This window comes from Nicotiana tabacum, chromosome 10 (genome assembly GCF_000715075.1).
Source record: "Nicotiana tabacum cultivar K326 chromosome 10, ASM71507v2, whole genome shotgun sequence".
NCBI lineage: Eukaryota > Viridiplantae > Streptophyta > Magnoliopsida > Solanales > Solanaceae > Nicotiana > Nicotiana tabacum.
In genome coordinates, this window is record NC_134089.1 from 121,025,683 (window position 1) to 121,039,223 (window position 13,541).

Sequence of the window (13,541 nt, forward strand, 5' to 3'; positions counted from 1 at the left end):
GAGTGTAAGTGTGTGTTCTGAACTCAAATTGTTCGTGTGTTTGAAAGAAGAGAGGGTAGGTATTTATGGTTTTGAAAATGAGTGAAGAATAAGGTAATGAGTAAAGTCTTAACACAAACATGGAAATAATCACAATCAGAATCAATTAACACAAGTGATTCCCTTTAATTAAGGAATCACTGCTTAACGGACACTAACAGGTTTAATTAAGGAAAGAAATCAGCTTGAGACAGATTGATTATTGCCATATAAGGGGCAGTAAAAGTATGAAGTAAATGATTGAGACTAAGTTCAAAGTATACTTAGTTTTGGGAAAAGACTCAGTAAGGTAAAACATCACAATAATTAAAGGAGGAGAATCAATTAATTCAAACAAACGAGTAAGATTAGGGTTCATAAGAAAACTTTTGCAATCAGTCGCAACATTGAGGGAGTCAGAATCAATCAATGATTCTGGACCTCAACATATAAATAGCAAGGAATGAACAGGCATGCAAGGTCAAACATGTTGACAAAAAGAAACAACACAAACATACAATAGCAGTAGGGGTAAGCTAGGATTCAGTAGTAAGAAAATATTCGAAGCACAGTAGTCAAGCAGGTCAAGTAGTCACATACAATCAACAGTGAAGAACATAGTAACAGGTAAGAGAGTCAGAAGCAAGTAAAGGTCTCACAGTAACAAGTGAGGAAAACGCTTTTAATAAATTAGGGTTTCGACAGTAGTCGAGTTTAAGAGACGATAAGAACTCAAATCAGATAAGTCAAACAAGGAAAAGAGAGTCAAAAACAAAGAACTTAATCAAACAAGTACACATTTAAACAAACAGTTTCAGAACACGGATAAGACCAAAAAGGAACTAGGGTTTTCAACATGCTGACTCAAGTAGAAAGATAGTATAACAAGTTGTTTGAATATGGTAAAATCATGAAACAACACCAAAAAAATCAGAGAAGAGATCTTTAAAAAGAGGTTAAGACAAAAACCCTAATCGTTGAAAACTGAAGAGTCATTTTGAAAGAAAAATTGAAGAACCTTCGAGAAAACACCTAAGAAGTTCATAGTAAGCACAGATCTAAGATAGATATGAAAGAAAATCAAAAGATCTTAAGGCTAGGGTTTCAGAGAACCCAGAAAAGGTGAAAAAGGCTTTGAAAGTTACCGATCTAACAAGAAAAGTCAAGGATCTGACTTGAACGGCCATGGCTGGCCAAAGAAAGACCAGAGACATAGGTTGAGCAAGGACTAGACCAGATCTCTTTGAGATCTGGCCATGAAATCATGAAAACAAACACCCAGGAGCCATAGGAGGCCGATACACATCTCAAATGGCCATGAGAGGCCATGGATTAGGCAGGGGTTGAGGTGGATTAGGGTGGAATTAGATAGTGGCGGCTAAGGTTCATGTGAGACTGTAGAGAGAATTGATAGAAGAGGGATTCAAGGGCGGTGTTTGGTGGAAAATGAATTAGGGTAAGGGTTCGCTTAGGTTTATTTTAGGAAGGGTGAACGGTGGGTAGGTGGGGAATCCGGGTTTGGGTTGGTTGAAATTGGGTTAGGGTCGGGTTTAATTGGAATTGGGCCGAGGAAATTGGGTCTGATTTGGGGTTCAATTTAGGCTAAAAATTAAATACAAATGGGTTGTTATTTAAATAGCCAATTTTCCTCTTTTTAAATTATAAAAAATAGTAAATAAATTTCTGGAAATAAATTGAAAGCACTAAAATTATTCATAGCATGTAAATAACCATTTTAAAATATAGGGCTTAATTTTATGAATATAAAACACAATTAAATCTTAACAAGGCTAATATTGCAATTATGTGCAATTAGCTTTAAAAAATACTAAATAAAATTGTAAAAATTACATTAGCCATACTATGGCATAAAGATGAAAATCCAGTAGATGAATTATCAAAATAATAATTTTGGAAATAATTATTGGGTTTTTATGGATAAAAAAGAGAAATAAATTGATTTAAAAGCCTTTAGAAACCATGGAAAAATAATAAAACATTTGGATATGCTTATATATACATATATATGTCATTTTGAAGTTATTTTGCATATTGAAAATATATAGGGAAATATTGGGTATCAATAGGTGTCCTCTTTACCCGGGAAGGATGAAAGTGTTATCGGATAAAGATATGATGACCAAATTTGACTGAGCGAAACGGTTTGAAGAGGTTTAGGCCACACCCTGGCTTTTGAGTTGCCTACATATCCCTGATTTTACAGAAATCAGGTCATATGTAGTTCAGGATCCATCGGCGGAGTATGTCGATAGAGACTTTTCAAGAACGGATGCAATATCTAGGGCGGGGTAAGCGGACGGCTTGCGGGAATGATTAAGGCTTGATATGGCTATGGGAACTGGAGCGGGATCGATCCTTCCAGGATGGTCGTTGCTCGCTGGTTTACCTGCAGTGAAACAATATAAGCATATTCTGTGCATAAATTTAAACATGATGCAAATTCCCGTCGGACCATGAGCGTTGTCTTTGGACGGTTAGGATGACGTCCTTAGACCATGACGTCCTGGGCCATGAAGCATATGATAAAGGATTTGCAGGCCATGAAATGATGCTCTCGGGCTATGAGAATGGTGTCTCCTAACCATGACGCCTTTGAATAATGATATGCAAAAGATTTAAAGAGATCCTCAGGCCATGACATGGTGTTCTCGGGCTATGAGGATGGTGCCTCCGAATGATGACGCCTTTGGATGAGTTGGCGAGATTTCATCCCATGAAAGGTGCGGTAGCATGATGCGGACAAAACAGAGCTTAGTCTTGCAAATTGAAGTCCAGAGCTTAGTCCGTAAGAAAAGCTAAATAAATAGAGCTTGGGATAGCGCTTAGTTTCAAAGAAAATTGGAGGCAAAGCTTAGCCTCGGAAGGCAGAATGATAGCCTTATGCAATGATGCAAATGCAGAGAGAGGTAGAGTTTAACCTCGGAAGGCAGAATGGTAGCCTTATGCAGGAATGCAGATGGAGACAACGTTTAGTCTCGGAAGGCAGAATGGTAGCCTTATGCAGGAATGCAGATGGAGATAGTGTTTAGTCTCGGAAGGCAGAATAGTAGCCTTATACAGGAATGCAGATGGAGACAGCATTTAGTCTCGGAAGGTAGAATAGTAGCCTTATGCAGGAATGCAGATGGAGACAGCGTTTAGTCTCGAAAGGCAGAATAGTAGCCTTATGCAAGAAAATGCAAATGGAGACGACGTTTAATCTCGGAAGGCACAATAGTAGCCTTATGCAATAAATAAAATGACAATTGGTAGTAGAGCTTTCTTAGCCGATAGAAGATTGCGGTTTTGTGATTACTGTGAGCATTGTGGCATACAGGATATCATTAGTGGACAGCAAATGCTGGCGAGTGCAACGGTTTGGAGAGTCGTGAGGGGGAGGTTAGTTCGTATCTCCGCTGGCTTTGCTTGACCTGCTTGGCTTTTGATCTGGTGATACTGTATGTATCATTGGGGTAGCGTTGCTAGACAAAGCAATTTTAGTAATAAACATGCATGATTTCGTAAAAATATGACATAAATATATAATTAAAATAGCTTTTCAGATGAACCGATGACTGCGACGTAGCTCGGAATATTGCAACCTCTCCAGCTACGGAACCTCAAAATTCATCCCCAGTTTGATGGGTTGACGTTTCTAGCTGTTGCCTGTGGTGATTAGCTGAAATTACTTCGAAATTTTGAGGTCCTCCTCAAAATTCTGCCCCAGTTTCCAATTGCAGGGGAAATGAAATTTTTATTGCATTGTGACGGAACCCATAGGGCTGCCTACGTATCCCCTCTTAAACGAGAATCGGGTCGGGCATAGTTCAATTTACATAATATAAGGAAAGCATAAAGATTACACATAGTAACGCTTGACTGCATCTGAATTAATCGGCTTCGGCCAGACTTCTCCGTCCATTTCTGCAAGTATAAGGGCTCCTCCTGTCAGAACTCGGTGAACCATGTATGGACCCTGCCAGTTGGGAGAGAACTTCCCTATGGCTTCGTTTTGATGCGGAAAAATTTTCTTTAACACCAACAGCCCCGCTGTGAACTGTCTTGGCTTGACTCTCTTGTTGAAGGCTCTGGACATTCTGTTCTGATAAAGTTGACCATGGCAACTGCATTTATTCTCTTTTCATCTATAAGGGCTAGTTGCTGATAACGACTTTTTACAAACTCTGCATCGTCGAGCTCAGCTTTTTGTATGATCCTCAGGGAAGGAATTTCTACCTCAGTGGGAATGACAGCTTCTGTACCATAAACCAGCATATAGGGGGTTGACCCGGTTGATGTGCAAACTGTGGAGCAATACCCCAGTAGAGCAAATGATAACTTCTCATGCCACTGCTTATGCTTCTCTATCATTTTCCTCATCCATCCAGATTTGATGATAACCAGCGAAGCAATATACGAATGATTGTAGCTCATGCTTGGCGCAATTGTCAATCAGGATGTGTATATTTGGCAAAGGGAAGTTGTCTTTTGGACTGGCCCGGTTGAGACCCCGGTAGTCGACACAGACTCTAACCTTCCCATTCTTCTTTGGCACTGGCACAATGTTGTCTAACCATGTCGGCTATTCTACTACCCTGAGAACCTTAGCTTTGATTTGCTTGTTGACCTCTTCCTTGATTTTCAAACTCATATCAGGATTGAACTTTCTGAGCTTTTGCTTTACTGGTGGACACATTGGATCGGTTCACAGTTTGTGAGCCACAATAGACGTACTCAGACCAGTCATGTCGTCATACAACCAGGCGAATATGTCCTCATACTCCTTTAGAAATTCTGTGTATTCTTTCTTCTTCGATGGTGATAGGTGAAGTTGATTCGCGTTTCCTTGATGTTTTTTGCGTCTCCCAGGTTGACAACTTCGGTCTCGTCCAGGTTGAACTTAGGTCTGTTCTCAAAGTTCTCAACTTCTTTGACGATCTCGTCAGGTATGTCATCTTCTTCTGAATCCATGTCCGTTTGTTGCGTTATCTCATTGCATGTCACAGTCATTGGTTCATCAAGATAAGTAATAGTAATGCTGTATAGGTAAAGTAATGAGAGAAAACGATAGCAATAAGTATTGATTCATAAGAAAAATCAAAAATGCTTTTGATGAATTGAATAACTATTTTGAAGATCGAAGATCTTATTGCGGGAATTGAAAAATGTGAAAAGAAAATTATTTAGTAAATAAAACAGTGAATAATACTTGTTTTAGCCTTGCTACCCCGAGGCTCATCGAGCTTTGGTTATCCTGACGGTCCAACTCTTGAGATGTCCCCCTCTGCTCACAGCCTGTATGGAAGGGTCTTCCTCCCCCTCTTCCTTGAGAATAACACAACAGTCCATATCATTGTCCTTCAGAAGCAGGTTCTTCACCGCTGCAAGTGCTTTGTCTGACCCATAAATAATGTTAGCTTGTTGGAAAGTTTGCTCCAAATGCGGTATTGGCTGCTCCAGTGGATAGTAAGGATCGCGCCATGGTGGCGACCAATTGTTGAATTCCTCCCAGGTGTAATCATATCCCAAACCGAAGGTAGTGCCATGTTTCTTGAGTTTTATGGGCTTCGCGATTCCTTAAAAGTTCTTGCCGAGCCCTTTGCCAGGTTCGTACCCACTCCAATTTAGTATACTCTCAATTTTGTTATCCCACCACTTGTCTTTGTCGATAGCATTGACCCGTTCAATGTGGTGGTAAGTTTCTCCACCCAGCTTCCTTCTTCCTTCGATCACCGAAATGGTCTGGCGACTGTATATAGGGTTTCTACCATCGCCGTGAATGATCACTTCCTGGTGATTCCATTCAAATTTTACGGCCTGATGCAGTGTTGTTGTTACAGCCCCGGCAGCATGAATCCATGGCTGTCCTAATAGTAAGTTGTAAGATGCTGGCACATGTATCACCTGGAAGTCGACATCGAACCATGTTGGTCCCATTTGCAAGCATAGAACAATCTCACCAATGGTGGACCTCTAAGAACCATCAGAGGCTTTCACATTGATTGCTCCATCTTTTATCTCGCGCAGTCCTTTACCCAGCTTCTTGAGTGTTACCAACAGACAAATGTTGAGATTAGAAACCCCGTCGATCAGGATTCTAGTGATGAAATAGTCCTCGCATTGCACGGTGATGTGAAGTGCTTTGTTGTGCCCTAACCCTTCAGGTGGCAGCTCTTCCTCATGAAAAGTGATCTTATGGCTCTCCAACACTTGTCCTACCATGTTAGCCATTTCCCCGCCAGTGATGTTACTTGGAATGTATGTTTTACTTAGTACCTTTAACAGAGCATTCTTGTGTGCCTCAAAATTTTGCAGTAAGGAGAGAATGGATATTTATGTTGGCATTTTGTTTAGCTGGTCGATGACTAATACTCCTTGGCCTGTATCTTCCTCCAGAGGTCGTCTGGGCCTGTCTTAATGATGGGTGGCCAGTTAGAGGCCTACTTACTTGACTCAGCTAGATGTTCAGGGGTATAGACTCTACCAGTTCTTGTCATACCCTGCATTACAACAGTCTCTTCGAACTTGACCTTGCCTTTCCTTCTTGCCTTAGTCGTATAGTCCCAGGGTACAGCCTTTGTATGAAATGGCGTCATGGTCGACATTGCCACTAGGATCGACGTGGCTATCCTTACTCCGAATGGATCATGTGCCTTGGGTGGCAAAACTACAACCTCAAATGGTGTGGGGCATTTGCCAGAGACACGAATTCAACCTCAATTGGTGATGGTGCCTTTGCAGATGATGTTGCTTCAAACTCAAGTGGTACAGACATATTTACCTCAGTATTCTCAGACGGTTGAATCTGGACTATGATTGGATTGAGAGTGATTATTGGCTTCTTTGGATCATCACCTTCTGTGATCAACCCGATTGATCCTTCAGGATCCCAATCATTTTCTATTTCAATCATGTGGATACCTTCACCCTTATGGTCTGGCAGAGGGTTGTTGCGGACATTTGGAGCGGGTTCCTTCGCCACAATAATCTTGTTATCAATCAAGGACTGTATTTTATCCTTCAAGAAGAGGTATTCATCGATGGTGTGCCCTTTCATGCCGGAGTGGTATGCACAGGATTTGTTTGGATTAACCCACTAAAAAAGGTTCTCAGGGGTTGCAGCAGGGATGGGGGTGACATAACTAACAGCTTTAAGCTTCTCATATAGCTGGTCAATAGGTTCAGCGATTGCAGTATACTGTTTTTGAGGTCTGCGATCAAAGTTAGGTTGGGGTCTAGGGAAGTTTAGGCGTGTAGGGGGTGATTGATAATGGGATGGTTGAGCATTATAAGTTTGGTATACATGAGCGGGTTAGGAGTATCTGGGTGAAGTAGGCTAGAATGTAGGAGATGAAGGTAACTGATAAGTTGGTGGTGGAGTTTGGTATGAGGGTGAGAGTTCTTGGTAGTTTGGAGTTGGCTGGCAAGTGAGTGGAGGTGTTGGGTAAGTTTGGTATTTGAGGGGAGATTTGGTCCTCTGTGCAACAATCACGGCCCCTACGTCCCTTTTCTTAGACACACCACCAGATTGTAAAGCCTTATTGATAGCTTGCAAGGCCTCGAAGTTTGTAACCATACCGCTTTTTATACCTTCTTCAATTCTTTCACCCAATTTGATAATGTCGGAGAATTTGTGGTTCTCAATCATCATCAGCCACTCATAGTAATGTGGGTCTTGGGCCCGGACAAAGAACTTGTTCATCTGTTCCTCTTCTAAAGCAGGTCGAACCTTAGTAGCTTCGGACCTCCAGCGAGTAGCATACTCGCGAAATGTCTCCATGGGCTTCTTCTTCAAGTTCTGAATATAGAACACGTCTGGTGCGTTCTCTGTATTAAACCTGAACCTGTCCATGAAGTTAGACGTCATGCTTACCCAGCTTGACCACTTCTTTGGATCTTGGCCGATGTACCAAGACAATGCATCTCCTTTCAAACTCCTCATGAACAGCTTCATGCGGATTCTCTCGTCTTTCCCTACTCCAACCAGCTTGTCATAGTATGTCTTCAGATAGACCCTTGGATCACCCGTACCATCAAACATTTCGAACTTAGGAGATTTGTACACCTCGGGCAGTTCGACATCGGGATGTATGCAAAGATCCTCATAGTTCAGCCCCTCAATTCCCTTGCTTCCTTCAACACCTTGAATCCGGCTGGTTAGTTTCTTGAGCTCCTCGGCCAGGTTCCTGATAAGTATGTCCTTTTCATCAGACTCAGGTGTGCCTGGGATAGGTTGGGTGGAGTGTGGCATGGTCTCCACGTAGATGGGGGTGTTATGGTGGCCTGGTATGTGGGTGTGGAAATAGTCATTTGTGGAGTTTTGAGGTTCTAGGATGAGTAGTGGAGTGTTGTTTAGGATATGGCAGGTGTTGCATTGAGTTTTTGGTGGAATAGTGTGATGGTGAGGAGCAGGATGATTCTGTTGCTTTGGGATATTTTAAGGAGGTGTAGGGTTCTGAGTGTTGGGGAAGTTGATATCTAGGGTGCTAAAGGAAAATGACAGGTTTGCCAGATTTCGAACCTGATCGAGCTCTTCTTGGAATTTCAACAACTTTCTTTCAAGTTGGGATACATTCTCCTGAGGAACCTGAGTACCATGGCCATTAGTAGCCTCTGCCCGTTCAGTTGGATTCTCCTTCCTGATGTTGTTTAGATCTTCCACTTTGCTTTTGTTCTTATTTCTGATAGGACTAAGATGAGGAGTGGGTGGAGGGCCATTGGATCTCGTGGAATAAGATGATGATGCCAGAGTACATGAACTAACTTTTGGGGAGGGGAATAATAAAACAGAAAATAAAACAAAAGGTAATCAAGTTAGTGCAGATTATAAAAAGCATTGCGGCATTTAAACACATAGTGCGGAATGTAAAACGTGTCCTAATCTGGGAATCTCTTTGTGCACGAGGTAGGCCTAGCGACAAATTATTTTGGAGAACTTAGAATGTTAAATGCCTCATTTTATTGATTAAAAATAGGTCGAATCCCAAATTGACACTAAATAAACAGGAAAATAGAAGTCATTAATGGTCATTGGCCTTATTACATTTTATAAAGTGAAAAGGTAAACTCCTATCTACTTGGTCCCTGAACGACCTTCCCCAGATTTGGCATCCTTGGCTCCGTCGAACAGCTTTCCTAACTCACGAAGTCCCAACAATAGGTATGCTCTAGCTAGATGTCCGCCTTCATTTCCTTTTGCCTTTTGACAATCTTCAATCCTTTTGAGAAATTTTCTCTCCAATTCTACTATGCCTCGCTCCAAGTATCCTAGCCTTTTGTTGGCACTGACATCCATATCCGTCCATTCCTCAATCAGCTTCTGGTTAGACTCTTGTATCTCGCGGTGTTCGCTCTCGCATTCATGGATCCTTTTGCACAACTAGTAGTATTTGACTTGTGCCTCGACCTTTTCATCTATGATCCTGTGACCTCCACATACCCAGACTGGCCCAGACAATCATGATTGTCTTTTAACCATCCTGAATAGTAGGGAGTACAACCAGCATGATATCTGTCTGGATCGATGGTGTCTTTCCCCATTACGATTTTGCAATGCCACATATGCTGAGTTTGGCACTTGTAGGGACTATCATAATTTTGGAAGTCAGCTCTGAAATGGCTCATCTTGTCGACCCTGGTATGATTTGCTTCCTACCAGCTTGCCTTATAACTCAAAGAGGAACGTAGGGATATGTTTCTCTTAGACCAATCAGTATTAGGAAAGGTGCATCTCTGGATCGGGCGATGAACTCCTCAGTCGGAAACTACTCGAACATCCATTGAATTTGTTCTTCAGTCAGATTTTCAAAAAGCTCGACTCATTCCTTACCATTCTCCGGCTAGCGAACATATTGGGGATGTAATTCATTCACTTTGGATGGTGAAAAGCGATGTGATCATCCCAATCCCTTCGCTGAATCTCTTGTCGGTATTCGCCCTTTTGGAGGTGTTCCATGAGCCAGAGCTGAAGTAATAAATTGCAACCTTCGAAGTGTTTTGCTCCTCGTTGACACTTTTCCAAGGCTCGGTATATGTATGCTATGATCATGGGCATGATGCTAAATGGTTGCCCACCAATCCCTTCTATTAGGGTCTTAGTTACCATAGCCAGCCTGGTATGGATTCTCCCTTTCTTCATTGGAAACACGATCAGTCCCAGGAAACAAAACATGAAGACAAAAACCATATGATGGATGTGTCCCAAGAACGTGATGGCAAACTCGTCAGTGTAGGTACGGTTGGATTTGCTGTGACCGTACCTTTAATATAATTAGTCGAAAGGGATGTATGATTCCTTCAGGCATGTCAGTTCTGTATTCTTCTTCAAACCCATCATTTTGAGGAAACCCCTGCCTTTGCGGTTCTCAGGCATTAGCAAACCCGGAGTTTCCCACACTAAACCGGTCAATCCTCCTATCTCCTACAACAAATGCATCATTTCAATGTCCCCAAAGTGGAACACGATCCTTTCACAATCCCAGAATAGAGTAGCAGCTTCTATGATAATGTTGTTAGGTTGGACCTCCAGGAGGGATGGTAGGTTTCCCAAGTACTTTTGGACAAGAGTTTGATCACTAGAGTGTAGCTCTCTCTACCAGCTTAGCAATCTTGGGTGGATGTTGGTGACCGTGACGAATCTGGGGACTTCGTGCCTCATATTTCTGCAAGACAAATATAGTTAGGCCCTTACCCCTCACCAGACTCGACTATTTAACATCAATAATTAGCACAAAGCATTGTTCTCCAAATAAATGCATAGAACATGATGATGTCCGTTTGGGTTTAGGGAAACCCGGTGGACTTTTGGACAAGGCTATCTTAAAGGATTATTATGCGGACAACATAGCTGACCCATCTAGATTTGACCATGATGCATGCACAACTTAAACAGAGTAAGGTTTCTATGGGGTTTTAGACTGGTACCCTTGAGCAGACAACTCAAGGGGGAAGGCACGGAACTGTCGACTGCGCCACTGATCGACTAGTTTTACCGCAGATATGCCTTTCCGAATTTAGGGGGTAATGATTTAGGAAGAGTGCAACCACTCATTAAAAGCGTTGCTATAGTATTTGTTTGGCACGAGTGGAGTATGATGTTGAGCATGGTTATGAAATAATTAAAAGCATGTTGGAATGTATTTGCATGTTAAGAAAGCGATAAATAAAACAGTTTCATAATTTAAAGCGGCAACAAAGGAAAGAAACAAAGAAGACATGTCAGTTTTGTAATTGAAGAAGGAATTAAATACTTAAAGAAATTTAAACAAGTAATTGCACATAAAGGGGTACAAATTCACAAAATAATCTGAAATGGTAAAAGCCTAAAATCCTCAGCAGAGTCGCCATGCTGTCGCGCCCCCTTTCCCCTTCTTCACATCAGAAAATCGGATTTATGACATTTTGGGTATGGGACAACTCATTCCTTTTGGAAACTGGGTTTGCATTTGAAGAGTCGCCACCTAATGATTTAAGGTGCATTAGGACACTTATAGGGTTCATTTCTAAGTTTGTTTGATAACTAGAGATAGGGTAAGGGCTTGAAATTAGCCTAAGGGGAATGTGTTAGGCACCCCTCAGGATCCACTAGTGTGGTTCCCGGCCAGACAATTTTGTGAATTTTGTACAATTAGCAAATAGACAAGTATAGGCTCAAATAGTAGGAGGTTTAGGTTTAAACACATAAGGGTTTGAAAACAATTATTAAAAGGCAAATTTTGAAAAGGAGTTACAGTTTACACATACTTGAGAATGTAAAGGGGGGTCCTAGGTTTGGTTTATAATATGGATCACATCAATGCAATACCCGGTATGACACTCCTCAGAAGAGGGGATACACGTGGTATTAGTGTACCGGTCATTATATCCATATCTACCCTTCCCACTCCGTTAAGGTATTACAGCGCGAATTGGTCTCGACCTCTATTGCATGCTATTACCCATCCTATTCCTATCAGTACCGGAGGGATTTAGGACTACTATTCATATAAGAGGGAGGATTTTAGGCTGACTCTTAAGTTTAAAGGTAAAAGGCTCGAGCGACATACAAAACATGTAGGATTACATTTTTAGGGGAAACATATAAACAATTTAAGGCTCATGTACACCTCCACAAATAGAGCATATAAATAGCATGCCTTAAACACAGTTAGGGTCAGAATTTAAAGTACTAAAGCAGGGTGTTTAAATTGTGAAGCAGACCAAATTTATTACATAACTCAGATAAGAAGTCTGAATCAAGTTTGCCTGCTAGTTGTAGCAGTTGCTAATTAACAAAGGCAGATTCAGTTTTATCATTATTACCTAAGGCTTGCCTAGGTGTGTAATGGTGATGCCTTATAAGCATGATATCTATCGCTGATTAAGAGTACAGTAAGACAATGATCAATTTTTAAACGAGCGATTTGGATCCTATAGGCATGCTTTCCAATCGTATTAATTAATAGGAGTAGGTTATTAATCTGATTTAGATGGACATGAGTCAAACTGATTTTTAACTAAGATGGTTTTAGATCCTATAGGCATGACATCTAATTGAATACGAAGTGAAGTAGGCAGGATTTATTTGATCAAAGCAAAATTCCTATAGGCATGATTTCTATTAAAAATTTCTTATAATCCTATAGGCATGATCTCTATTTATGTGAAAGTAAAGCATGCAGAATTTCATTAAACCAAAGCAGATCCTATAGGCATGTTCTCTAACAGGTCATATCGAGATATACCCTATAGACATGTTATCTACCCTTCTAATAGCTAAAGCATGCATAATCACCTCATCCCTTTCCACTAGCCAACCCCAATATTTGTTACAAATTATTACAGACAAAATGATTGAATTACATCAGAAAAAAGTGCAAAATAAGGAGTTACAACTATAGGAAGCCTGATTCTGACTTCCTCTCGGAGTTATGGAATAAACCACCTCAAATGCCAATGATGTTTCAAAGCCTTTCTCATACCTGGGTGTGTCAAAGTTCCCTAAGAACCTCATGGGATCCCGGGTAGTGCTCACATCCAGGTTTGCATAACCAGACAGAAATGAGTGCAGTGTGGAAGGGCCAGCCCTTGTGTGTCCAAGTTCAGAGGGAGCTCAAGGGTCCCAAGGCAAGGCTCACACAAGAAGGGCAGAACCTAAATTCTAGGAATATAGTGAAAGTGCAGAACATATTTGAAAAAGAGTTTGTTTAAAACTGGACTGGCAAGTCCATTTTGAAAGTAATCAGTAGCAGAAGTGTTTGAAATCAGTTGGGGTAATGAACAAAACTCAAACACACAGAATTAGTAGTCACACAAAGGGGTCAAGGGGTTTCGAGAATACATTGTATGAAGCATATGACCCCAGTAGGAGTCAGGTTTGGTCATGCATAGCAATAGTTGATGCTAGCATGCCCACAAACCAGCCAGAGAACACAAACACATAGAGGGGATATGGGGGTTTGGGATTCATAAGTCAGCAAATACATAACAAGTGACTGACAGAGTACACACATAGGGATGCATTAATTTAAAGGGGAAGGGAACAT